Source organism: Grus americana, chromosome 8, assembly GCF_028858705.1.
Source record: "Grus americana isolate bGruAme1 chromosome 8, bGruAme1.mat, whole genome shotgun sequence".
In the NCBI taxonomy this organism is placed as follows: domain Eukaryota; kingdom Metazoa; phylum Chordata; class Aves; order Gruiformes; family Gruidae; genus Grus; species Grus americana.
In genome coordinates this window covers 9,229,498-9,256,702 of record NC_072859.1, presented here as the reverse complement: position 1 = coordinate 9,256,702, position 27,205 = coordinate 9,229,498, and the positions used below count along the sequence as shown (strand labels likewise).

At 53.6% G+C, this 27,205-nt stretch overlaps 1 protein-coding gene across 1 annotated transcript in view; it reads right to left on the bottom strand.

Annotated features, from left to right (window-relative positions):
• Positions 1-25,895, bottom strand: part of TMEM121 (transmembrane protein 121) — a 37,785-nt gene extending 11,890 nt beyond the window's left edge. The window contains exon 1 of the mRNA XM_054833669.1: positions 25,650-25,895. The gene's annotated coding sequence lies outside the window, so the exon portion shown is untranslated. The remainder of the gene's footprint in view (positions 1-25,649) is intronic.
• Between the last annotated feature and the right edge of the window lie 1,310 nt (positions 25,896-27,205).

Genomic DNA, 27,205 nt, shown 5'->3' with positions numbered 1-27,205 from the left:
AATGAATCTAATAAAATCTGTCTTGCTGGTGTCTAATTCAATTCCAGCATCCAGAGACCAGACTTCTTATATCACTCACAGACCTAACCAGCTACATCCTTGGTGTACGAGCCAGGCCAAGGGGCTGCTGCAGGCTACTCCAGAAGAAAGCAATTACCTGGGATCAGAACTTGCTCTCCCAATCAATTATATGTTTATAGGTTTTCCTTGGGTCACACCTAATTGAATTATTTAGATGCTTGAACACCATGGTCAGAGGCAGCTGATGACTTCTAGACTGAAGTCTGGGCACTAAATGAGGAGCTTTGTGTTTCATCTTGAGGACAACTCTCCACAGCACCTCCTGTTTATGCCCCATGCAGCACTTGACAATCTGCAGTGTGTTCAGCCTAACGCCATCTCCAGCGAGCAGCTGGGCTTTGACTCCTGCTTTAAAGGTGAAGGACTTCCAAGGTCACGTGGCAAGTCGTGACCAAGCCTAGTTCCCCAAATTTGCTCCAGCACTTGGAAGCACAGGGACCGATGGTGGCTCTGCTTGGTGGAGCATCTTCTGGTCCCTGGCCCCAGTGGCTGCAGGGTCACATTTCAGCAGAGCTTGAAGGGTCACACAGCCAGGGCTGCAAATTCCCTGATCTGAGCTTCCAGGAGTGTGTCTGATGAGGGCTTCTGGTCTGACCATCTTCACGAGGAGGATCACCTGTGCTGTGTCACGTGCTGCTAATGAACAACTGCACAGCTCCCAGCGGGAGGGATTTGTGTTTCCACAGTGCTGCCCTCCCAAAGGTCCTCTACCTGCCTCCCCGGCAGCGACACAGCAATGCTCCGAGCTGCCTGAGCACCAGACCCAAGAGGTACTGGGAACCACCGCAGTCCCTTGTCTGGACACAGCACGCAGATGGGAAGGGGTCAGGGTGGCTGAGGTAAGCATGTGCTGGGGGATTTGAAGTAACAACCTGTATATCACAGAATGGTTTGGGTTGGAAGGGACCTTACAGATCATCTAGTTTCAACCCTCTGCCGTGGGCAGGGACACCCTCCACTAGACCAGGTTGCTCAAAGCCCCATCCAGCCTGGCCTTGAACACCTTCACAGTAAAAAATTTCTTCTTAATGTCTAATCTAAATGTCCCCTCCTTCAGCTTAAGGCCATTCCCCCTTGTCCTATCACTCCATGCCCTTGTAAACAGTCCCTCTCCAGCTTTCTTGTAGGCCCCTTCAGGTACTGGAAGGTGCTATAAGGTCTCCCCAGGGCCTTCTCTTCTGCTGGCTGAACAACCCCAACTCTCTCAGCCTGTCTCCATAGGAGAGGTGCTCCAGCCCTCTGATCAGCTTTGTGGCCTCCTCTGGACTGTCTCCAACAGCTCCATGTCTCTCCTGTACTGGGGCCCCCAGAGCTGGACGCAGTACTCCAGGTGGGGTCTCACAAGAGCGGAGTAGAGGGGCAGGATCACCTCCCTCGACCTGCTGGTCACACCTCTTTTGATGCAGCCCAGGACACGGTTGGCTTTCTGGGCTGCAAGTGTAAATTGCTGTGTCATGTTGAGCTTCTCATCAATCGATACCCCCAAGTCCTTCTCCACAGAGCTGCTCTCAATCCATTCTCCACCCAGCCTGTATTTGTGCTTGGGATTGCCCTGACCCACGTCCAGGATCTCTGGTACCCTCTCCCTGGCATCTATCCTGCGGTGTCAGCCCGTCGGGGACACTTCCGTACCACTCGTGCAGCTGAGACCACCAGTGGCCCAGCCAAAACCCCCGCGTGGCGCCCCGGCAATGGTCTGAGCTGCAGGTGAGGCAGCACCCCATCGTGCAGGAGGTGTATGCCGCTTGTTCGGCCTGGGGCATGTTTGGATTGAGCTGCTCATTTGCATGAGCTGTTAGTTTTTCAGGCTTTCTTTGCTAATGAAATTCTTTCCCTCCTGCCAAAAAAAAAAATGTTCATAAAAAAAAAGAAAACAAATATCCAAGTCATTGATCCTTATTGAGGATACGCGTTCGGAAGGACCCGCGTGTCATGCCGTGTGAGCCGGGGAGGGTGAGCGGGCAGGGGCAGAGCCCTGTTCCCGGCAGTGGGGAAGCTCCAGGCTCCTGGCCACCAGGTCCCAGGTGAGGAGGGCGCTCGGCGTGGAGGCTGCACGGAAATCGGGAGATGCTGCGGCTTCCCCGTCCGACAGTGTGTGCAGGCGTCCTCTCCCCCAGGAGGATGTGCCAATTTGCTGTGCTGGAGCTTATTGCCAAGGAGATAAAATATTTATGGCTGCTCTCTCTTGCTTCCCGTTTCAAGCCATGGTGACTTATTTATTACAAATTTACATGCATGTTTAAAGACATCTTTACATTCCTTCTAAGTACAAAAGGTTTATTTCTCCATGTAGCGTTTTGCCAGTCAGAATCAGCCACCCCATCTACTCTGTGCCTGCATTTGTCCCCTGCTTCAGTGCTCATTTTCCTCTTGGTAATGATTATCATTATACTAAGAAAAATGGGTCATTTAGAGCAGTTTCTCCCCAGATGAAAGGCTGTGGGATACAGGATATCATTAAAATTCTAAACCTGACTTCCAACCTCAAAAGCAGGCTCTTGCTATTCGGGTATCTCTGCGGAGGGAGGGAGGGCGCACGATGAATGTTGCTTTGGCCACAAAATGTCTGGCTGAGTCCGTGTGGCCTGTGCCACCGACATCTGCGCTGGCATTAAACGCCCCCGGGGCCGAGGCCGTCGCCTGTGCCGCTGACCCACGGACTCGCTGCCCGGCGACGGAGGGCAGAGGCTGCCTCCCGTCCTCTCCACGGCTGCCTCTCGGCCAGCGCATCCATGGGGCTGGCCTTGCACCCGCTTCCCAGCCACGCTGCGTGCGGCACACTGCGACCAGAGCGGGCGTTGAGAGCCAATTCCTACCGTAAAAAGATTAATTTATCTCCTGCCAGGAGGGATGCGGCCAGGTCAGGGTCCTTGCAGAAGGGGAGGCTGGCAGGTTTAAAGGACAAGGGAAGAAAGCAGGCTCAAGTGCTCGGACGCGGCATCCCTGGAGGCAGCGCCTGCCTTGCCCTCACACGCTGCTGGGGCGTGAGTAACCCCCATCTGAGAGCGTCAGCGCTGTGCCACGGGCCAGCTGGCCACGGGCTAGGACCCGCCACCGGTCCCCTCCAACACCCCTGTCCTCGTGACTGCAGGTGCCTGGGGACGGAGGAGATGCTCGCCGGAGGTCTCTCCTGGATCCTCCTCAGCGCTGGATCCAGGCTCCCAGCACCAGGCTCCGGGCTGACTCCGTGCCTCCTCATTTCTGGTGATAGGAGAGCGTGCCCTGCACAAATTGGGTGCCAGCTTTGTCCGTCACAGCAGATCTCCCACCCGCCTGGTGTTGTCTGCTCCTGGATCCCCAGCATGCTGCTGCCCCAGAGTCTCGTTTCTGTCTCCTGGTATCCCCAGAAAGGGCTTCACAGGAAATGTTTTGCTTGGAAAGGCTATGCAACTTCTGTGCAAGCCTGAAATTGTTGTGTACAGAGCTGTAAAGCAAAGCTAATCCATTTTGCGGCTTAGCCAGCTGCAGAAAGATGCTCTTTAGGAGTGGGGAGCTGCTAACTGTTTTTCTCCCTCCTGTCAAATGGGAGGGACAAGGGATATTCAGAGGACGAGAGATGCAGGCTGACCCAAAATGGCTAATTTAGAAACACCTTTTAAGAAGGGAGACTTGTCCCAAATTGACAACTTTTGAAGTAATTCCTTTCTAACTGTGCTCCAAATGGACTAATTCTCCATTCTCTTTTTTCACATTTTAAATCAAAACATGTATGGAAAGCTCTCTCGCTGCTGATCGCAGCCAAGCAAACACACAGTGGCTAACACCACGTCTCGCACGCGGGGTGCAGGAACAACCGCATCAGCCCGTTGCAGTGACTACGTGAAGCAGCTCCACATCACAACGTTGACCTCGCACGGTCGCAGCCACGGAGTTATTAGCGTGCATCACTTCCAGGCTTGCCATGCCCGGCCGTGCGGCTCTCCCCATGCCACGCAGTCCCCGGGCACCCAAAAATTGTGGCAGCTGCAGACCTGGGCATCCTGCCGGGGAGGACGGAGGCAGGGGAGCGTGGGTGGGATGCGGGGCATCCCCAGGGCAAGGCAGGGAGAGCAGCTCTCCTCCTCGGGGCCACGTCTCCGTTAGGGTGTCTGAATGACAAGTTAGTTTTGGTCTAGCGGACAGGCTGAAAATCCAATATAAATTATTTCTGTTTGACCGCCATTTAATTATTTTCACTTGGGTTTTTGAGCAAAATAAAAAACTGCAAAGAATGGTTAGGAGTCAACCTGAGATGCTTTGTTCAGCAGCAGAAAGATGTCCTTTCTCTCTGGGGTTATTTTACTCTTCCTCTCTTCCTCCCCTCTGCTGCTAACTTTAGATTGACTTTAAAGTAGCAAACTGTTTGGATTTTTCAGGAACAATAAAGAAGATAAACACCACATTGTGTGGTTTGCTAGAAAACATAGTTTCAGGGAAAGAGGATTCAAACCTCATTCCCAAGTCATGTCAGACAAAGGAAAGCACAATAAAACCTCCTTCTATCCACTAATGGCCACAGAGCCATCAGGCACCTTTGCCCCTTCTTCCCCGCTCCGTGGGAGGGAAGCTAATCCTGGGGAAGTGGCAATAAAGTCTGGAACAGATCAGAAATTTCCCAGCTTTTCAGAGAAAACGTGAAATATGGTAAATGTATTTCTGGCAGGTATTTCTCACTGAATTTTCAACTGTAAAAGGCACGGGAAAATTGGTGTTTGTAGAGCAACAGGCATCCCTTCGGTAGGGGCAATGATGAAACCCTGCTAAGAGAGCGGGGAGAGCGGGGGAGACTGGGGCGTTGCTGCAGCCTGGGTCACTGCAGAGCGGGCAGAAAGCCCACCCTGAAAACAAGAGGCACTAAGGACCTGGGTCTGTGCACCCGGGGAATGGCTTTCAGACATAAAAGCCACCGCAGCTGAGCTCTCCTGGGGAAAACTGGTGGTGGTTGGTTGGTTTTGCCAGGCATGGAGCATCTCTAGCACCCTGGGGGCTGATTTTGGTGTGATTCCTGCTATTTCAGGCTTCAGTGAACCAAGTGAGTGCAAAATGCAAATGCTGCTGCAAGCAGCCAGGCCTGGGCTGTGTTTGCTCCTGCTGTGCATGGGGAGGGCACACCAGTTTGGGGGTGATGGTGGTCCCTTTTGTGGTGCTGGGGGAGCCACTTTCCCCGCTGGGGCTGGGGTGCTCTGCTGAGGGGAGCTGTGCTTTTGGGATGGAGCTGCCCAGCTCCCCAGCCAAGTAGCACCCACCACCACCATGTTGCTGTAGGGATGGTGGGACCCTCCTTTCACCTTGTGCCATGTCCTGCAGAGCCCTGACCCCCTCCTGATAAGAGCATGGCTTGGGCTGTTCATCACTTAACTCAGCTTTCTGCTCACTCAACTGTGGGCTCCTGCCAGAGGAGGGACTGGCCTCCTGGGCTGCTCTTGGCTGGCACCGCAGCACTCCTGCTTCCTTCCCTGGGGACAGCCATTAGCTCCATCCTGCTCTGCCTGATGAGTGCTGGCCCAGGGAGGGGACAGTGCTCAGAGGAGCTCTTGGCCAGCGGGGATGTATCTCTGCTTCTGTGAGATGCTCTTTGGGCTGCTTCCCCCAGAATTTTGCTTCAGCTCAATTTTGGGGAGTTTCTTCCCACCTTGGAAGCCCCACAGTCCTTCCCAGACCTCCTTTCCTTCCAAACCCCCCCTTCCCAGCCTCTTCTGTGTGTCATGCTGGTGGCTGGCCATCTTGCCTGTAGTCACAGCCTGGTGTTTCTCACCACGTAGCTAAACCCCGATGTCCTGCTGCAGGAACGGGGTGAGCTGGCCTGGGCAGGACATGCTCCCCACCTCCTGTACTTCTTTGCCCTCCAGAAATAAGGGCAGCTCCAGCTCGCAGTATGAGTTGGGGGGGGTGCAACGACTCCCGTGGTGCTCATCCCTGCCTCTTGGCTGGGGTGGCGGGTCCTCTGGCCCTCCAAGCTTCCCCTGGTCCTGGGACAGAGCTGGATGAGGAGCACGCTGATTTGAGTGTTCTTATGTCAATTCTGAGCCATCTATGGATTTTTGGGTGCGTCTTTGTGTTCCCTTCTCATTGAAAGCTGATTTCTTTGTTCCATACTTCAAAATAGCTTAAGTGTACTTGTAGGAGAGACTGTGGAGAGCTGGCTTTTCTTTCCCCTGAGCTCAAATACAAGTGCCATTCTGCATGATGTTTGCGTGAGCTACATCCTGCAGGATACCCTACAAGCTTCTGGCCCTCGGCAATGGCAGGACTGGGAGAGCCCAGCTACATTCAGGCTTGCACTAATCTGACCTGAGTCCAGCTGTAAACTGATCAGGGCACACCCAGCGCAAATCCCAAATTAGTCCAGTTTATAACTAAATAATAATCATATGCAGCTTTCCATTGAATGAATCGCGTGTGTGTAAATACACCCCTTCTGTAAATTTAAACAAGGTCTTGAAACACAACTAACCATTCGTTGCCGTACGAATCTGCCACCGTCAGATTGCTGCTAACGCTGAGATCCCCTTCTCCGCTGAGCAAGGAGTCATCCCTCCAGTTCATGCACAGCCTGGCCCTCAGCGGTCGGCTGAGCATCTTCAGTAAGAAGACAACGCAGATAAGGAGGAAGGAAAGAACGAACCTCTTGCAATAAACACGGGACACATCTGTCCCCTTTCTGCTAGCTGATAGACATGCTACACTGAACACCAGCTCCTAGGAAGGCATCACTTATCCCCATGTCTTGCTAGACAGCATCCGCTGCAGGCAAGATTATAGATGGACTGTTAGAAGTGATAGTAGATGCTAAGATCCCATTACAGGCGTCATTTCTTCTGTCAACACATGGGGAGTTTATATCTGCAACTTCTGTTTGGTGACGGTGAGCTTCCAGAGATGAGGAGGCTCCTCGGTGTCAAGCGATGCACGTTTCTGTGGGCTGGAGATAACCCATAGCGACAGTAAGTGTTTTGAGACTCCGCAGCGAGAAACAGCGTTACTCGTTTTGGGCAGTGCTCACCAGGGAAAGTCCCCGGGAAAGTCTCCGCTTTCAAGTACAAATGCTACCTACCAGGAACATGGAAAAGAGTCATGACACCTACGCTGAGCCATGCCACTCCACCTTCCCTTCCCCTACTGCGCTGACAGTAGAAGAAAACAGACTTTTTTTTTTTCCCATTATCCACTTACAAATTCATCTAGTTGGAAAATAAAACCCTGAAAACTAAACAATCCATGCTAGAGTCAAGTTCAGATGTAAGCCCTGAACCTGAGCCTCGTGCTCCGTCCCCAGTTTAACTGGGAATCAGCTCGCTGCCTGAGAGTGCCCAGCAGCCGACGGGGTGTTGCTGGCAGCTGCTGCCTTTGGCTCTCTACACCCCTGCGTACTCCTACGAAGGAAAATGGGATGGGTAATTTAATCCTATCCTCCTAGAAGCAAAGCAACACACAAGCCTGCTCATCCTCCTCTTTAAGTTTAGCCCAGCAGTGTATTAAAGAGCTGCTACTGGATTCTCGCCAGCCCCTACTTAGCTAAACTACCTGACTCTGCAAAATAGCAGAAAATTCTCCATTCTGTGTCACTTCTGATCCTTGGGAGGATGATCCACATCCATCAGGAAGCTTAACCCCCAGAGCCTGTGGGAAGCCAGTATAATTTGGGAAAATAGATGGAGCAATGAAGGTTTTCTTGTGACATTGGGCACGTTTCCCACGGACATACTGCTGCTGGGAGCCGCAGCTCAGTGCTCCCTCCGTCCCTCCGCTGTAAGCCTATGGAACAGTAATGAATAAATCTGTCCCTGCTCACTTATAAATAGTTTATAAAAGGTTCATAAATGATTTCTAGATGTTTTAATGAATAGTTAATCAATTGTTGCAGGGCCCAACAGGTCAGCTGATTGCTTATAGCAATCAATTACAATGTCTGCTGATGAGCTTATAAGCATCAGTAGGACGCCACTGATATCTGCAATGGGTTTGTAGCATCTATAAAGAGTTAATAATTAATAAATCATGTGAGTGCTTTTAATTAAAAGCTATAGAAGGCCATAGAAAAATGCATTCTTGGAAAGCTATGGGCAACACAGTGAGCAAACATCTGTACCTAGTTTTGAATCCCTGCCTCCGAGAAGCAAAGCCGGCAGAGAGGTGCCAGCCCGGCAGGCAACCTGGCTGCCCCAAGAGCAGCAAATTTCCTTTGTTCAAGGCACTCTGGCTGATTCAAGACAAACTCTGTGCCTGCTCAGACTGCTCCTGATGAGCTTTGAGCTCGGCAGCAGAATGCCTGGACACCTCATCCCCACTGCTGCAGAAGCATCCTTCACCCGCTGGCTGCCACAGGGAAGGCACTGGCAAGCCAGAAAACATAGACGCTAGGGAAACCGAGAAAATTTCCCAATTTTGTGGGGCTCTGGCCTGCACCTCTGAACATCAAAGTGCTCTTCCCTCCTGGCCGAAGGGTGGTTTGGGGTGAGCTGCTGCTCTCCTGGCCTCAGCATCCCCCTCTGCCAAAAGGGGAGGACGACACACAGAAACGCAGTACCAAGGAGCTGTGCACTATAGCATCATGAGGCAATAATGTATATGGTGTTTGGCCTCCTTAGCAGAAGTGCTTTATTATCATTAAACGCTGAATATTTCTGGATGATAAAAGCAATTAAGTGTAAAAAAAAAGGTAACGATCCATTCCATATTGCGTCCAAAAGATATGAAAATCCCTCATAAAATTATCACCCTAGCACAGAATTGGACCTAAATATCTTTATAATGTAAGACAGAGAACTTTGCTTACAGTCGGAACATTTATAAGGCATTCAATTAGCCACCGGAGGGTTTCTTAGTATTACCCAATTCTCCAAGAGCACAGAGGCAATTACATGAGATTCTAACTTTTTAAATTAAAGACAAAAGACAGGAGAATTTGGATAAAACCTGTTCCCAGGTTCACCCTAGAACGTACGTGCGGAGGAAATTTCATGCAGACCAGGCTTAATTTACTGCACAATTTAGTTCAGAGCCTAAGCGAGACTCTTCCTGCGCATTTGCTGGAAGATCCTTCTGCGGGCGAAGGGGACCGGTACGTGATGTACCGCTCTGCGAGCGGGTCCTGAGGGTGCTCTGCGAGGGGCCGGGGGCAGGGTGCCATTCCCCGTCCCCTTCCTGCTCCCCCTGAAGCCACCACCACCCTGCAACATCCCCGAGCCCTTCGGCGGGGGTCCCATCTCCCTCGCAGAAGCCCTTTGCCCGTCATGGGGGCATCCTGTCCCCCCTGCTCCTGGCCCGTGGGTGCTGGCAGTGGGTGTCTGTGCTGCCCGGCTGCCTGCGGCTGCTCAGCCCCTCCACACTCCTCCATGCATCATTGTGCAGCGCAGCCATGCCCAGGGACTGATTTTGGTTGGAAATAAGGTGTATATTTGTAACGGGCAGCTAATGGTGAGGGTAATTAATCACAGCAGCAGATTAGCGAGGGACACGATGGATTTCCTGATTCTGACATCTTTAAATCACAATCAGTTTCTCCTTCCAGGCCTGCTCCAGCTGAGCCAGAAGCGATGGGCTCGGCGATGCATCGCCAAATCAAACCGGTGCCACAGTGGGAGCTCCCGTCCTCACCCACCCCACCATGGGGTACCGGGGCTCTGCCACCCCGGCAGAGGGCGGCGGGAGGGAGGAGGAGCTCTCCCCACACCGGGGCTTTGAGCACTTCCTCCTGATTTATATTTTGAGAGCGTTTCAATGGCTCAAGATGTCAGATCTGTCGTGCTGCCAGCAAACACCATTTTCTTTTAAGAAGCAGAGAGCAGCAGCTCATTTAATCTCCAGTACCTGCTCTGCTCCTCCGGCAGAGAGGTAGGGCTGCGCCTTCCCAGGGCGGCAGCACCTCTCCGTTCCTTTCCAGGCAGCTCTGGCAGACCTTTTCCCCTCACTGGGAGAGCAGCACCCCAGCACAGCCCCTTCCCCACAGCTTCTGGGGATCCGCACACCCCTATCCATTTGCACAGGCATTTGGTTCATCAGAGCTGCTCCACACCACAACGTGGCCTCACACAACCACCGGCAGCTGGTTCCGAGCACGTGGGCCTCCCACGACAGACTTCTCACGAGTAGCTTTACGATCATGGCAACATCTTACAAAGTAACCTGAAGCCGTGCCTTTCACTTTGCTTTCCGGCTCCTGAGCGTGCAAGACTCGCTCGGCTGACGCACAGAGCCTTGTTCTCCAGCCACCAGCACTAGATGCTCCACGCTGGCTTCCAGTGCCAGCCAAAAACCTCCCGAGCTGCACGAGAGCCTGCTGCCTTCCCAGGCAGAGAGGATCGCAAAGCTTTTAACACAACCATAGGGGTCCCCAGCCCCACACCCCAGCCTCCCCGATGCCGCGTGGGGCCCCGAAGGACCTGGGTGGGCAGAAGCATCACGGGCAGCGGCTGTGCAAGCCCTGGTGCGATTCTGGTCCATGGGGTGTCCCTGGGGACCCTCCCGGAGCTGGCTGGCACAGACCACCGTGTGAATCACTGTGTGGTCAGGGAAGAACGAGACGGGCTTCTCCAGACCCCATCCCACTGCTGCATATCCAAACCCTTCCTATAAACCCAGCCCTGTTGGAGGAGGCTGGGCTGTGCATCGGAAAAAGCATGCAGGGGAAGGAAACACCACCGAAAGGTGAAGTGAAAGTTAATATAGCTGCATAAATGAACTCAGACACTCAGCGCAGGGAGGACGCAGGAAAGCGTAATGCTGAAAAGTACTTTTTGTTGCTGAAAAGCAAAGCTCTCCGCTACTTTTTCCAGAGCTCTTGAAAACCTGAGCACATCCTGACTCCCTCGGGGCCTTCCCTCGAAACCTCTGGCACTCCCTGGATGCCTTCCACGGGTATCAGACAAAGGGCACGCAAACTGTTTAATCCCATGCTAGAGCGCATTTTGCTGCTGCTGTTTTGCCAGAGCTGGGATGACTACAGCGGGGGCCAGCTGCCGCAGGCAAGGGAGGCAGGGCTGCAGGCAGCATCCCCCACCAGCATCCCCGGGGCCTGACGCCCATCCGCGTTTCATTTTACCCAGGGTGATGTGTTGATCCCAGCGACGCTGGAAGTCAGCGTTAAAGCCACGCTTTGGCATTTCCCAGCTGCTGCCGCCCAAAGAAATAACGCTAACTGCGTGTTAACGCGGCAGGGCTGAGCGCCCGTGCTGCCTTCCCTGCGCCCAGGCGAGGAAGAGAAGGATTGCTAGCGTGCAGAGACATTCCTCACTGAGAGAGCAAGTGCTGGCTCTTGGGGCACTTACATTCAGCAAAAAAACAGGGAAAAATAGAGCGTGTTTACAAATACATATATCTATATATATGCATATGCATATCTATATGTATGTCATTATGCTAAGTCATGGTGAGACAAAGTGGATCAGCTGCAGTCCTGACATTCTAAAATTAGGTTTTATGTAAAATAAGTATTTGCTTCATGTAAGGCAGTTGATATTAAGATTTATTTTCATCCTGACTTGTATTACTGCTTGATAGGATTGGGTAAAACCCAGGGCACACACATATTGTTGCCATTCATAACATATACATCGATTCATGACCCAGCTAGCAAGCTGAATTGCCTTGCAATCTTTTTTCCGCTGCAGAAAGCTTAATAAGCATATAAGTCTTAGAGCAAAAAGAGACCCTATGTATTTGCTCTGTAAGAAGAGCTCTTGAATGGAGTTGTAGGAGCCAGAAAAAGCATTGCACCAGCTGCCCAGCATTCATTACCCACGTGGGCTCATTTCTAAGAGCAGGACCCATCGTGTCCGTGGGACTAACAGTAGGCAACAGGGCAGTAAATGTTAGCGGAGCAGTTGTATAACTCCAGGACAGCCCATGACTTCCCTTTCCCCAGAAAAAAATGCCCAGTGTGTTTATTTATTTCAGCTCTTTAACCAAATGCCTTTAGCAAAGGCACTTTACTGTTATTAAGAAAGCATAAATCGAATGCTTATAAACATATATGTGTGAACCTCTGTGCTCCTGCAGGAATAGAATTATGGTTAACATCAACAGGCAGAAACAGTGACTTTACTAATGACTTTTACATCCCCTGGGGCTTTCCTGACATGGTAAGGAACACGTCCTTGCTGCGGCTCAGGTGCAGGGCTGGGAGCAGTTACCCGAGCCCACAGGTGGCTGTCGTGGGATACGGCATTTATTTCATGGAAACAAAAGGCCCGTCAACCAACTAAGGCTGCCTGCAGAGATGAGACATGAACATGAGGGGAAAAAGCACCCCCTTATCCCCATGTGAGGGGAAAATGGGCACGGTATGATTTCTGCTGCAGAGGAGCACGGATGATGGGAAAGGCACTGCGTGCACCAGGGAAGCTCCTGAGAAACAGCCCTCTTCAAGAGTCCTTAGAGAAAAAACTCCTGACAAAAGATGGAAAAGCCACAGCTAGCTAAGGAGAAGGAAGATTTGGGTTTGTAGAAAGCTTTTCTCACAGGAAAAGACAGATCCTTGAAGAACTGGCTTAAAAGCTCTGGGCTTCTAGGGTCAAGGCTGAGCAATGACACCCTGAGGGAAAGAAACAACCTGATGCAAGCAGGAAGATAGAGATATATCCAGTGAGAGAAAGAGCCTGACCAGCTTACATGGAGGAATTAGGATCATTGGTGCCAGCTGAGAGACCAGGTAGTTTTAGAATAAAAGGAACACGGTGAGGGCTCACTACCCATCTTCCTGGGAGTCACTCTGGAGTAATGCTGCTGGGGCTGATACCGCTGCACAAGCGGCTACTTTCCAGGCAGAGACTGAAGTGCAGATGCTCAAACCAATTCTGCTTGGATATGGCAGGAGCAGGCTTTTCACCTGTTAATTGCAGGCCTCACATGAGGAGATGCTGCTTTTGTTTGCCTTTTAAGTAGAAAGAATGTTATAATGAAGTAGAAAGAATACTATAAAAAAGCTAGCTGTAGAAAGTAAGCTGGGAGTAAGCAATGACACCTAGCTTCAGTATAATTAAACAGAAAGGTATGAAAAGCAGGCTGCTAAGTGAGGGCTTCATCCTCAAGAGCAGAAACTGTATGAAAGGATCTCCAGCCTCCTCCAGGTGGGTACTTTTGGGCTCTTTGGCCTAAACTTCAGCAGCCCAGGGATGCCCCTGGCTGGGGGTGCTGAGCCACCGCGCCATGCTGCATGGGGTGCGCACCCTGCACGGACCCCGCTCCCCAGCCTGGCAAGGCAGGGGTGGGGGCAGCGCTGCCAAATGCAGCAGGGCCACGAGCACCAGCGGGGGGGTAGAGCTATTTAAGCCAAAGGACAGTGCCGTTACCAGGGTGGATGAGGATAAATTGGTGATGAATAAACTTGGGCTGGAAGAAGGAAGGATGGAGCTTTGGGCCAGCCTTGGAGCAGAGGACACAGAGAATGGGAGTTATGTTTTATTCCCAACTTTTCCAAGGAGATGGCAGGATGCAGCAGCAGGCTGTGGGCTCTACAACCCCAGAAGCCCCCAGACCTGCTATTGCCTGCCGTATCCCCTTCCCCACTCATCCTGCTGTTGTGGGGCGGGGGGCACCCCACGGGACATCGCACCCTTGCTTCCCAGCTCCGCTGGAACGCGTAAGTCCCACTTTATTTCACACACGTGGCTTTTTTCAAACATATGTGGCATTTCCTTACAACTTTCAGCATCGACCTTCATAGCTGCCATGGTGATGAGCACCACAGAGAAGCCTATAAATAACATGAATGTGCCACATGCTGGCCCTTTTATGGGCCCCACTCTTTTTGATTTACTTATATGCAAGATATTTTACAGGACAACCTAATTAAGCTTGACAGCTGGCTGACAGTGGATTCCTGCCCAGTGACGGCTTGCAGACACTTTATATTAAACCAGATAACATGATGCAGAAGACCAGTAGAAGCTACTGGTGGGATTCTGCATTTCTACGTGCTGATACCACTGCAGGGTCCCCTATGATCTTTACAGCAACAGCCACTAAAGGACCCCCAACCCCAGGAGATAGGCAGAACTCGCCCCGTTCAGCACCAAGCAGCAGCACAACACCAGGCTGCAAGTTTTAGGAGGGACCCTCAACTCCACCCCGCTGCATGCATCGGGCAAACGTTCGGTTACAGGGTCCCACCGAGTTTCTGGGATGCTACAAGAACGTTGCACAGCTGATTGCACACATTTTGGCTACAACTCGATCTGAGCAGGTAGCTCTGCTGTGAACGTACTGCAAAACTGTAGTCAGCTACTCTGCGCTGCACAGCACTATGGATTTTGTAGGAGGCCGCCGTGGAAGGACCGAAAGCCCTTGATTAGAGGTGCCTTGGTGACATCAGCGCCCGCCGCTGATCCAAACTGAAGTCGCTCTGCCTGCAGCTGGGCTGCTCACCCGGGCTTCCACCACATCTTCCAAAATGGGCACTCCTCGCATGGCATCCACCGTAAGGAACGTCTCACTTGGCAGTCTTCACCTGATACCTCCGTCATTCCAGCATAATCCCTATATTCCAGAGGGGTGAGACAGAAATAAAGCAGCAGACCTGGGGCTGGCATAGCGTGTGTGTGTCTCAGCCCCCGATAAGTCCCAGCTATTCTGGGAAAGCCTCTTTTACTCTCCAGACCCGCTTCCACTTTATCTCCCAACCAAATCAAAGGCTGTGATGGACAACCCTCATCCCGCAGCTGCTTGAGCAACTTCCCAACTCAACAGCGTCTTTCTGATTCTCTCCCTGCAGCCTCGTGTAACGCCGGGCCGGGGAGAGCATCGGTTAAAAAAAAAAAAAAAAAAAAAAGAGGTTATTCACTGTGGAAATAATCAAAGTTGCTTTCTGTCTTACTCTCCGGGCAAGGCAGTGCCTGGCTCCTGCCGCACCTCTTTGGGGAGGTGGGGGGGGGGGGGGAGGAAGCCCCCTCGTAGCATGTGGGGCAAAGTACAGACTCCTCACTTACAAATAAATGCAACAGTGATTTTTTTTTTTTTTCCCCCCAGCTCTTTTTGGCTGGAGTCCAGTACTGGATTTAAGGCCCAAATACCTGTTTTCAGATTTTTTTGATCTTGAATGATTTAACAGTATTGAGGAAGGCAGGTGCCTCAAAATCACATTCAGTCACTTGAAAACCCAATTTTCCAGCAATTTTTCAAACAGGGAAAGTTTTGATCGGTTGCAGTTTGATGTTGAGCTGACACCTGAACCCGGGTGGCTGGAAGGTTAATGAAGAGCAGTGAGTCCCAATAACGTGACCTAAACTACCCGAGCTCTACGATTATTTGACTTCAGGTTTATAAATCCCCTTCAAATTCACATTAAGGGTGCCAGTTCTCCCCTCTCCTTCTGTATTTTCTCTTTCGATGACTGCTGCATTTTCCTTTACCCTTTCTTCCCTCTTCTCTGGATGGTTTTATTTTGCCTTTGCCAAGGAAATAGTGCAACACAACTTTGCAAAGTTCTTCTGCATCTCTAAATTTCCTATAGACCCCCCCGCTAGACTTGAGCATGGAGTTCAAAGGACCGTTCATCTCTTCCCGTGAATTTGAGGTAAGATCTGCGCAGGACTGTGAGGTTTCACTGCCAAAGCCTCGTTACGCAGGAGGACAGAAGTAATTAAGAGATGATTAAGCCCCACCATGACCCACACCCCAAGCCAGGGAGGCACAAGCACTGCCCAAACTCTACCAGAGCATGATGCTATGCGAGGTGAAAAAAAATTGTGCTGGTTATTAGGTGGGACCGGTTGTGTATCTGCAGGAAACATGGGAAGATCAGAAAAACTAAGAAATCGAAGGAAAAACCAAAGAAAACATGAGATTGATTTCTATCAGGGAAATAAGAACTGAACAAACCAGTGATTCTATTACTGGAACTGCAGAAGGGGTGAGGAGGAGTGGAAGGAAGGAAGGAAGGGGTTCCCCTTCCCGGGGAGCCGTAGGTGGCTCACTGCTGTGCCACACGCTGAAAACCAGCGGTGGTGCTCACCGAAATTTAAGATACATCAGAGGAATTCTAACGAGAACAAATCAGAAGCTGGGTATTTTGCAACGGGATTAAAAGAAAGCTTTAGAATAGGAGCCAACAGCTCCACAGGTAAATTAATTATGTGGAAGCTGCCCAGGAAAAGGATGCGTAGCAGCAATGAAATCTTCGTTAGCACCACTGGCGCGTGGTACCGGCAGGTTGGGAAGCCGAAGTGCAGGCACACAGCCTGCGCGGGGCAAGGGGAGGTGTTGGTCGGCAGAACCGCTACGCAGCAGGTTCTCCTGGAAATGCAGAAAAGCAGGGAAGATGTTGCCGGCTTGCAGAGGTAAACTGCAACAGGAGCTTAAAATCCAGCTCTGGAAGAGAATCTCAAGGTTGCAGTCCGCAGCAGGGAGCAGTTGCTTGGCTGCAGAACTCGCCCAGCCTCAGCACAAGGGAATCACTCACACGCTGCCAGCAGGTCTACAGGAGTTTCTCGAGCTTTTTAAATGTAGGCATACAAGTCCAGAGGGGTCAACCCAGGCTGTCTTAACTTTAGTAACGCAACAACTCGTTATCTTTAATAATAAAGTTTCTATCAGGCTACACTTTAACCTCGCAATGTAAATGATGTGCAAGGGCAGGAGGTGGCTACAGAAAAGCTAACCTAAATCGCCCGGCTCTGCTGCTGTTGCAGAAATGAACCCGCAGGGAACAGAAAAGCCATCCCAGGGCAGCGGCAAGCTGCCAGCCCGAGCTATCTGCTAATTGCTAAGGACAACCGGGGACCCGCAATTTGTTTGCTACCTTGCTCGGTTTAGCGTGTGGGAAGGGCGAGGGCATGCTCGTGCGCTGCGTGGTTTGCAAACAGCGTGGGGGGAAAAGTTCAGCCAAAATGCTGGAGTTGGGGAAAAAGCGGCTACGTACAAGGATTAATAATAGCGGTTTTCTTCTTAACTGGAGTTACCAGCAAGACCCCAGAGATTTGCTTGCCTGAGCAGGCAACGCTATGAACTATTTAATGGGGCTAGCCCAAAAGCAACTACCCAGAGCTCCTGACATGCTGAGAACGCAGCAGCTCTCTACAACCCACCCGAGCAAGGCCACCGTGCCTTCAGGCACACGCAGCCCCTGTGCCCAGCTATCTCCATAGACAAGATTTAAACGCCAGGAGTGCAGCAGGGCCTGCACGTGGGCATGTCCCCATCTACTTGTGCAGCAGCTGTTGCGGTGGTAGGAAATGGAGAGGCTTCTCTTTCATTTTGGGGGGCTACAGCATTTCTCTGACCCTCTCAGCCCTGAGACCGTGGGAGGTTTGGAGAGAGCGTGTTTCCAAGGTGCTCATCTGTTTGCTCCCTCCAGCCTCACAACCTGAGGAAGAACCACGTGGGCCCAGGGGAACTGAGGAATTGTCCCCTCCACGGGTGCAGGGACCTCGATCCACTTCCAGATGCTTCCTCTGGAACAAGGGAAAGGTGTGATGGGCACGTGGGAAGGGATGAAGATTTCCTTATGTATCCTGAGCATCAAACTCATGTTCAAAGCAGGCTCTCTGTGGATGCTCTGCACAGCTGGGTTCTCACACGGGTTTATCTGCAGAGCTGTCAGAGTCCGAGCCTCTGCTTTGCAGCCAGATTTTTATATTCTGTGCTGATTTCCCAAGGGTCTTCATTTGGGCTCATCATCCCCACAGGGATCAATAGGACTGCAGCTGCCGTCCTAGCACCGGCAGCCAGCTTTGCTGAGCAGCAGCGTGGTCTGCTGGATAAAGCAGGGGCTGGGAGCCAGGAGCACTGAAAGCTAGCCCAGCTCCTGCCAGGAGCCTCTGCCAAGGGCTCGGTCGAGTTGATCGGTGTCTTCAGAGACATCCAAGGCACGTCCCAGCTGGGCATTAACACCGGTGACCTCACGTCCACCTGATGCTCAGGGAAAGCACCAAGAAGCCCTGTGGCTCCCGCAGGCGGAGGAGGCCAGGCGGTGGTCCGCTCCCTCCACATCCCACCCCAGCCCTTCCCTTAGCAGATGGCTCTGACTTGCGAAGCTGAACGCTGAAAGGCTACAGCATCCGTGGCCAGGATCAAGTGAGAGGAATGTAACTAAAAGAGCCGGCGAAGTCCTACGCTGCGGCGGTGGGGAGATGGCTGGAGACATCCCCCTGCCTCAGCTCTACGCTTTGGGTATGCCAGGGGAGAAGCCCTTCTGCGAAGTCCGGTGCGTGCAGCTGGCTGCACAGCCAAGAGCTGCTTGCTAGAAGAGCCTTTCCAATCTACCTGAGTGCTTCTGGCCCTTGTCAACCTCTTCTTTCTAAAAACCCTGTGGAATTACAGGTCCAACAGCAGTCTGTAACAGTCATACCAGAGACCAGTAGCCATCTAAGATGATGTGGAAAATACACCCATAAATGTGGGCTAATATCTTGTACAGGATCAGCTGTGTTCCCTTCTGCGGAGATCCTGTGATCTGTAACTGATGCACACTTTATGTTTTGACACCACCTGCCAAATATCTGTATTAATGCCAGGTATAACCTACCTTCCTTCACTCTTTGCTCCATGGTCACTGCTCTCAGACGTGCAATGCAGGCATTGCCCAGCACAGGGATTCAAGCCCGAAAAGCAGCAGCAAAAGCTCCGCTAATATAATCTATAGCGATGCCATCCCAGCCCCTCTGATCTGGTGGAGCTAAACCTGCAGGGAAACACGCTCGTCCCCCAGCCGCTGCACAGAGCTGTGCGCTCAACAGCATCGCCTTTGGCTGCTGCCGAAGTCAGGCCTGACCCACCAGCGCATTTCCCTGCTACGTGCTCCTTCAGCTGTAATAAAGCTCCAGGGGGAAAAACTTAAGGCTGCAGTCTGTCAGGTGTCTTTGTATGCAGTGAGGGATTCTGCGTCTAGTTATTAACCTATTGCAAAAGCTCAGTGTTATCTTGTATGGCAGTAATATTAGGTTAAACAGCTGTTGATAACTTATCTCCCATTATCAGCAACTTCATTCAAGGCCAATATTTACTCACATCCAAGCAGCTTTGCTGTATTCCCAATGGCATTCTTTATGGAGTCAAATGAGAGCAGCTTTTAATAGATCTTAGGTACTTAGAAGGCCAGTATTACCCAAGCGCCTCCTAAGCTTGAATGTGTGGCACATGAAAACTCCTGGGGGGAACAAAGCATGGACACGGCGCACCATCTTGGGAGGAAACCTAACCTGGAGGTGGAAAACTAACTTAGGGAGCATCTCCTGCAGACACAAAGGTGCTGACCCAAATTTCCCGCCTGCTGCCTCCTGCACCAACCGCTCGTGCTGCTGCTCCTTCCCATCCTTCGTCCCTCAGAAGGCAGGTCAGCCGCGCGCTAGCAGGTCCCAACAGGTCCCAACCGCCGTGTGACCCTTTCCATCCCCTCCTTCATCCTCTAATGACAGCCCCTCAACGGAGGGCTCAGAAGAGACATCTCCTGCCACTGCACTCCATCGTTCAGACCTAGCGTAGGTAGGTTCCTCTTAGCTGAAAAAATAAGTCTTTGTGCTCTCTCTGTGGACATTGGTCAAAAGCGTCAGTGGTTTGTTTCACGGTATTTTTCTAGGGAGTCCATCCTCTTCTTTATTACTTTTGCTGATGCTATAACAGTATTGCAAAGCCTTAGGCAGAGACTGAGACCCTGCTGTGCTGGACGTGGTAGAAGAAGAGATCAGAGAGAAGAATTTGCATCCAAAAAACCGAGAACCCTGCAGTCCAACTTCTCCCGGCAGTATTTACTGGGCATGATCTTGCAAGTGAGGCCTGGGATGGGTTTCTGGGTTCAGATCCCAGGCTTTTCCCATCCGCACAGGCGCTTGAAGCCCCCTGCCACGCTACCGCACGCGCACACGCGGCACGGCTCGGAGCGGTCACCGGTGGCACGGGCTGTCCACACACGTGCTCCTGCTTTCCTTGCCTGAAGTTAGCAGGCGTGAAGGCAGGGTTTCCCAGCGAGCTACACAGTCCGGGCTCTGCTCACGGCCTCTCCTCTGCTCCACACCACCGCTGGTCCACGCTGCAGTGAGAAATTATACCTCGGCAATCGCTAGGCTGTTTTATTACGCTATTGCAGTCGGTGGAGTCAGTCGAACCGAACCCATGATGTGTAAGCAAGCGGCAGCCCTAGGAATGGCCAAGGGCTGGCAAGAGACCATAGCTAATGCTTAGTCTAAGCTGCAAGTGGCAGGTACATTGTAAGTGTGTCCCCTGACTCAGTACCCAACTGTGGTGAGTTTACAGCCTTCGATATTGTTACATTAATCATAAGGAATCTCCCAGTTCCTTGGAAATACAGCGACAAGCTCTCCAGGGCTGGTTTCAGTAGTTTTATTCCTAGGTAATAGCCCTCTCCCTCATTTATAGCTATGTCTAGACACAAAGTGAGGAAGGTGCTATAAACACTTGATGTAAAAACCCTGCCTACCTCCTAATTCCTGCAGCTCACATCCCAATGGTGCACTGAGTGCACAGGTATAAAGTCTGGGCTCACACACCTTCCCGTGCCACCAGCCCTGCATGACTGCAGCTGGCTGTCCCCAGCACCGGAGCGTGGTGGGTCCCCGGGGCCAGCCCGGAGGGTTCTCAGGGACAGGAGGCTGTTTGCTCAAGTCCTACGATCTGCCTGGAGAACATGGCCAAGTGGGAAGGAAAGAGGCAAGGTGTGCTGCAAATCTTCCCTGGAAGATGCAGTAGGAGCGGCTCTGCTCCTGATGGCGTTTCTCAGCACTGCCCTTCCCGGCACCCTCTGACCACAGGGGACAGAGTAAAGAGGAAGAAATCAAACTCGCCCATAAACAAGAGGAAAGAGAGGAGCTATTTTATCATTTTTAGAGGATGCTAATTCATTATTGATCAAAACCAACAAAGTTAACATACTGGGATGAAATCCTAAAACGTTCAAGGTCTCTATGGATGTAAAAAAAAAAAAAGCATTTACTTAGTTTAAATATTGTGTTTAATGGACCCATAGCTCCAGTGTCACCACCCCAGTTATACCTCATACAGAGGGAGCCTCTCTACCTTATTTAATGTCTCCCCGGGGCGAGAGTGGCCTCTGAGGCAGCCAGAGGAGGGCGAGGGGGGTCAGGGAGATTATATCCTGAAGCTGGGCGATGACCAACGTCACGGAGACTCAGCACATCACAGGGAAGAATTAAATCATGACCCTATGGGAGATGATGGTGATGCTACCAGGGACCAAGGACACGAGGGAAGGGGTTTGGGAAGGGGCTGATTAGCACCATCACGCCTCGGCCATGCCGGGCCAGCTCAGGACCACGCGTCCTCACGTAAGTGCCACACAAGTATGGCATCTAAAACTTTGGCCCGGGGTCTTGCAGAACAGCTTGGCTGCGCCAGCTCACGCCACCGGCGACAAATCCAGCAAGCAGAGAGGCAGTCAGGGACTGATGGTGAGTGAGCCGGTGACCTGCCTGTGGTGACTCTGCTGCCAGCAAAGGTGGTGACTTCATCTCACGATGCTAGTTGTTGTCTATTATTTTCCAGCTCTTGTGTGTATTCATGCGCTGCGCGGCACTTTGGAGCCTTCAAGATGAAAGGTACTTTCACCAGCACTTCAGTGGCTTGTTTCCTATTATAGGTCTGGTTTTGACACTCCCCCACCCTCTTATCTAACTTTCTCTACAAAGCTCTTCTCACTTTTTCATCTTTCTTCTGTGGTCCCTAGCCAGGAGAAAAAAAACAAAACAAAACAAAACACCAAACAAAAACAGACCCCCCAAAAATGTATTTATTTCCTTTTTGGAAAGCTTGAGATTAATCAGACACAGTGGTCTGGGGATAGGAGACTTTCACAAAGGTGATTCTTTAACAAAGAAGCCTGCATACTTTTCTGTAAACTCCTCTCTTCAAAATGGCTTGGTGCTTAAGGAAAAAAGGCTTTTGTTTTTTTGCTTTTAACGAGCCTAGTGGACGTTTTAATTAAATTGGATAGGAATTTTCAGAGTTACTTGATGTGAAAATGTAGCCTATAAGAGCTGCCTTTGATGCTTGAGTTATGTTTTAAACACTTGATGAGTCCTGCAGAGCTGTTAATCCTTTTAGCATAGCTAATAGCTATTGCTAGAGCGCTCATGAAATCCTGTTTTGTTTGCATCTCCTGCGTCTCCGCTGAGGTGGAGGCTTCCTCCGAAATGGCAGCAGTCCACCCTGGAGCTGTTTGCAGACCACAGCCCCAGCCGCCCACCGCTCTGCTTTGGGTGGGGGAAGAGGATTCCTGGGGCCCCCCGGGCAGGTGGCTGTTAGATGGGAGGCACAGGGGTCTCCCAGCACCTCTAAACGGGGTAATGCTGGACCACTCCGTGCACCCACTTGCAAGAGCACGTCTTGGCATCCCGGAGCTGTGCTAGGGCCAGGTCAGAGGCATGCGTGAGCCCCCCCGACCCCCGCCCCGAGATGGGTCACCCGCATGTGGTAGGAGCTCAGGAATGGTCCCCGTTCCTGCGCTCAATGGTGGGGCACACCGCAGCCTGCGTGTGCAATCCTCTGCTGGGTCCAGAGTTAATACTTTAAAATAAGAGCTTTCCTTCTCAAATATTTTGAGTTCACCTCTCTCCAGATCTGGAGAGCCACCCCCCACCTTGTGAAAAGGCTTTCCTCTGCTCTATATCTCTGGCTTTGCTTGAGGGACAGGTAGGGAAGAACTGACTTTGGGGAAATGCAAATGCCTTCCACACAAAGGATGCTGCAGAGAGAGATGAAAGCCAACTCCATTTGGATTAGTTCCGTAACTCTGGATGTTTTCCCTCTCCCGTTTAGACTGGAGTTCACACACACACGCACACGCATTTTTGCCACAGAGCTATTCCGCTGCCAGCTGCTCTTCCCAGGAGTTTTGAAGAAATCCCCGTTTACACACGAAGCTACTTGTCAGAGCAGCGGCAGCAACCTGCGAAGGCAGAGGGAGTGCCCAGGTAGCTGTGCTTCAGCACAGCCCTGCCGTGGCTCTCGGGGCCAGCACGCTCCCGTCCCCCTGCGCGCAGAGGGGGACACCCCGAGCCTGTGGCAGGACCTGCACCCCTCCTCCTGTCACCACCCCTGGGCAGTGTTACGGTCCCATTAGCCAAATAAAAACCAGGAAGATGATGAGCTCCACCACAGTGCCTGGGCTGTGCTTTTACGTGGCCCATAGGAAAATATCAGCAGCAACCTATCAATTCGTTAAAGCAGAAGAACAGGCAGAGGAGAACGCTCTCTCTCTGGATCTATGTGCTAAATAACTGACTAAGCAGGGCTGTCTCCCAGGTCGGTATGTGCCTGTACACCATGCTCCTGGGGGATATCCCGCTGCTGCCACCGCCTTTCCACGGCGAGGCAGCAGAGGAGCCTAGGGCCCAGATCCCTCGCTGAGTTTCCTTTGAAAAGCTCCTCAGAGCACCAGCAACGAACAGGGCACCCAGAGACGGACAGGGACACGGGGACACGGTATCGGGGACTCCGGCTCCAGACTGGAGCTCCAACCGTGGGCTGTGCCAAGCCACGCTCGCTTCCTCAGCTCTGAAAACCCTCCTCCAGCATTTGCATGGTGTTTTGTATTTATTTCCCTTGTTATTTTTTTAGAGAGAGCAGGGGGATACCTCTCTGGCAGCAACCCTGGCTCTGCCAGGTCCAGGGGAGTTTAAGAGCAGTTACGCTCAGGCAGCCTTTGAAGCCACAGAGGTAAATGGGATGGAGCTGCAGATCCTAGTACTGCTAGTGTCTTAACCAGGGGCGATTTTCTCTAAAACTAGCTTAAACATGCAGCCAAATACCTGTTTTCATTCTGACGGCAAAAGCTTTGCACTGGGAACCAGAGAAAAATCCATTTTATATTCAGCCCGGTCTACTGTTCGTTGCAGCAAAACCTGTAGAGAGCCCTAAAATTGCGGGATTCGTGCTTATTTCATCTTACATTGGTGACGCTCAGGAGAAGGGGATTTCTGGAGGAGGATTTTGCATGCAGTGATCAGACTCTTGCACTCACATCCGTTCTTGCAGATGAGCCCAGGGTACCCTCTGCACCCGACGGGCACCTGGGGGAGATGGCAAGTGCCACCTGTGATGTGCAGCCACGCGGTGGACATCCCACCGCCTGAATATAGTCCGGCACAGCGTCAGAACAAGGAGCTACCCAGGACCCACGGGGTTCAGCAGGCTTGGGAGATGTGGAGGGTGTGGAACTGGGACTGGGCATTAGAGTGGACTCAGGTGAAGACAGCTCACAGCTAAAGAGGCACCCAGATTCCTGGCAAAAAACACCATGGGACACCTAAACCCTTGTGCCAGCTGCCCGACAAGAAGTATGACAGCAGCGTGTCTGGAGTCAGGACTCCGGATTTGACCCCCCTGGGGCTCAGGAGCATCAGATCAGGCTCCCCAGGCGACGCGCTGGGCTGAGCACAACTTCCGCGTGGGCTCCGGCAGAGCCGCGGATCGATACCCCACGCCCACGGGAAGTCACAGCTCAGCTGCACAGCCTGTCTGTCCAACGGATGGTGCCAGTCTGCCACCGTGCAGGAAAATGGGGGAAAAGGCTGTAAACGGGGATCTTCCAAGTGCAGAAAAGCCCCCCCCCCCGATCCCTCCCCGAGTAAAATCCACACCTGACAGCGCCAGCAAGGCAGGACCCCTGCCAGTACCCACGTTCTCCCGTGCACATCAGGTCTGTGGGTGGGCAGCGCCTCTGCTAGCGGGGTAGGAGAGGGGAAAGTCCCACTCAGAACACGTTCAGCATCCCCAGGGGAGGGCCGACCCCCCCACCATGCCCCAGGGTGTGTGCTGACCGCCAGGCTGTGCCACCACTCCCACACTCGCTTTCTGAGGCTGACTGCAAAGGGGAAGGGTTCCCAGCGTGGAGACCGGGAGCATCCCTGCCCGCAAGGCGAGCCTCCCGGCACCCAGCCCCGCTGCAAGGAAGGCTGGAGGGAATTCACATTCCCTGGGGAGGACAGAGGTCGAGCACGGCTTTCGCATCCTTTGGCTGAGGCCTAGCCGGAGAGCATCCCTGAGACCAGGATGGCCACCCGCCGAGGCGAGGCACCCAGCACCCTGAGCAGCAGGAGGCTTTGGACATGCCCTTTGGGGACACCCCCGTCCCACGGGTCCCAGCTCGGGGATCCCGGGCTGAGGGCAGGTTTCCCGCAGCCAAGTTTGGTCCAAAAGCAACAGAGGCTTCTCCCGCATCAGCCCAAGCACCCGGCTCTGCTCTCCCCCCGCGACCTGGCCGCCGACCCTCCTTCTGGGGGGCGCGTTGGCCGCAGGCCCCCGGCACCCCCCCACTGCGGTCGGACGGTGCGCGGCGCTGCCCGAGCGGGATCCCGGCTCATGCCGCTCCCCCGCCGGGGCTCAGGGGTGCGGGGGCACAGCGGGGAGCGGAGGGGAGGGCGAGGGGCTGGCGGAGGGGGGGACGCAGCCGGGGACGCAGCCAGGGGTAGCCCCATCCCTGCAGCATCCGATGGAGGAGCGGGGGGGGAGGTGAGGGGGGTGAGGGGGGAAAGGGCTGGAGAGAGACGGTGCCCGGTGGGACCGCAACGGGGGAAACTTGTTCCGCGTCCGGAGCCCGGCGAGGCGCTAACGCGGGGGGGGAGATGCTCGGAGCCGCGCCGCGGGGGCGGCAGGGTCCCCCGGTGCTGTCGGCGGTGCCTTACCTGCGGGGGCCGCTCCGGAGGCTGCAGTCCGCGCCGTAAATCCGTGTGCCGGGTGCGGCGCCGGGCGGGCGGGCGGGTGCCCCCCCCCCCCACCCCGGGGCCGCGGAGCCCCGGCCGCCCGCCGATCAGCCCCACGGCGCCCGCCGCCCCCGCCGCGCTGCCCGCCGCCCCGCCTCGCCGCCCGCCGCCCCGCCTCGCCGCATCGCCGCCGCTGCCGTCGGGGGCTGCGGGCCGCCCCGCCGCCGCTCGCCGCCCCGCCGCCGGCCCCGCGGCCCCGCGCCGCGCTCCGCCGTCCGCGGGAGGCGCGCTGGGGGCGGGCGGCGGGGCGGCGCGACGGTGCGGCGGGGAGGGGGGGGGCGTCCCCACCGCCCCCTCCGCCCCGTGCCGCCGGGGGGAGACCGGTGGCCACCGGGCGGGGGGCTAGGACCTCCCCCCCTGGAGCCCGCCACTCTGTCCGCAGGACCCGGGCGCAGCCCCGTCCCCCGGGACCCCCGTTCCCGGGAGCTGGGGTTTCCTCCACCGCCATCCTGCGGCCGGGGTCCCCCATCCTCGTTCGCGGCACCCTAGAGCAGCCTCGTCCTCCAGGATCCTGTCCTTGTGTCGCTGGGGGCTGGGACTGGACCTCGGGACACCTGTCCCCATCCCTGGGACCTAAGTGCAACATCAGAGACCAGAACCCCTGCCTCCATCCCCCCGTCTCCATCCCCAGCCCTGGGGCTGCGGTCAGTCCTAGAGCCCCGGAGCGCTCAGCCCCAGCCCCTGGAGGTGGTCTCAGTGCCAGAGCCCGGGACTCCCTGTCACCATCCTGGGGAGCTGTGGTCAGTCCCGGAGTCCAGGACGCTGTCCTTACGCCCTTCTCCTGGCTGTGCCCCAGGGGTGGAAAATGGGGAGTGGGCTACCCAGTCTTTTCCTCCACCGCACAGCCCGTCCCCCCGTAGCAGAGGTCCCGCACCATCCCATGGGGACCTCAGGCCAGGCACGTACCCTGTCTCAGTATCAATTTTGCAGTCCCCCTCCTGCCCCTGCTATCCCTTCCTACCTCTCCCGGCCCAGCCACAGGTACGATGCTTCGCCAGGGGTGTTGCTGTGGCAGCTCTGACCTCAGCAGTGCTGAAGGCACCCTGCCCTAGGTGGGCTTTACGTGTGGGTGGCAGGGATGGGAACTGATGCCTCGGGAAATCTCAACTCCACAGACCTTGGCTTTTGACTGGTTGAAGTGCGATGAGTCCTGCCCTAGCCATCCAGCCTCAGTTTGAGTGTTTCCTGGGGTGCAGAACCAGTGACCCAGGAGAAGTGGCTCCTTGCTTAGCTGTCTTCATCACCAAGGATGTGCAACACTGAAAGGTGAAGGGCAGAGGGATGCCAGCTTGCAGCCCTGCTCGCACCCCTCCTACCTGCAGGCTCACAGCACTTTGCAAAGAGGGAACCGTTGCACCTTCACTCTTTGCAGAGGAAATCACTGTCCCTTCATGAGATGAACGGGGGACGCCTGTGAGACGCAGAATTGGCTGGCCCAGAGCCTCCCACTGCCTCTCAAGCAGCAGTTACCCCCGATA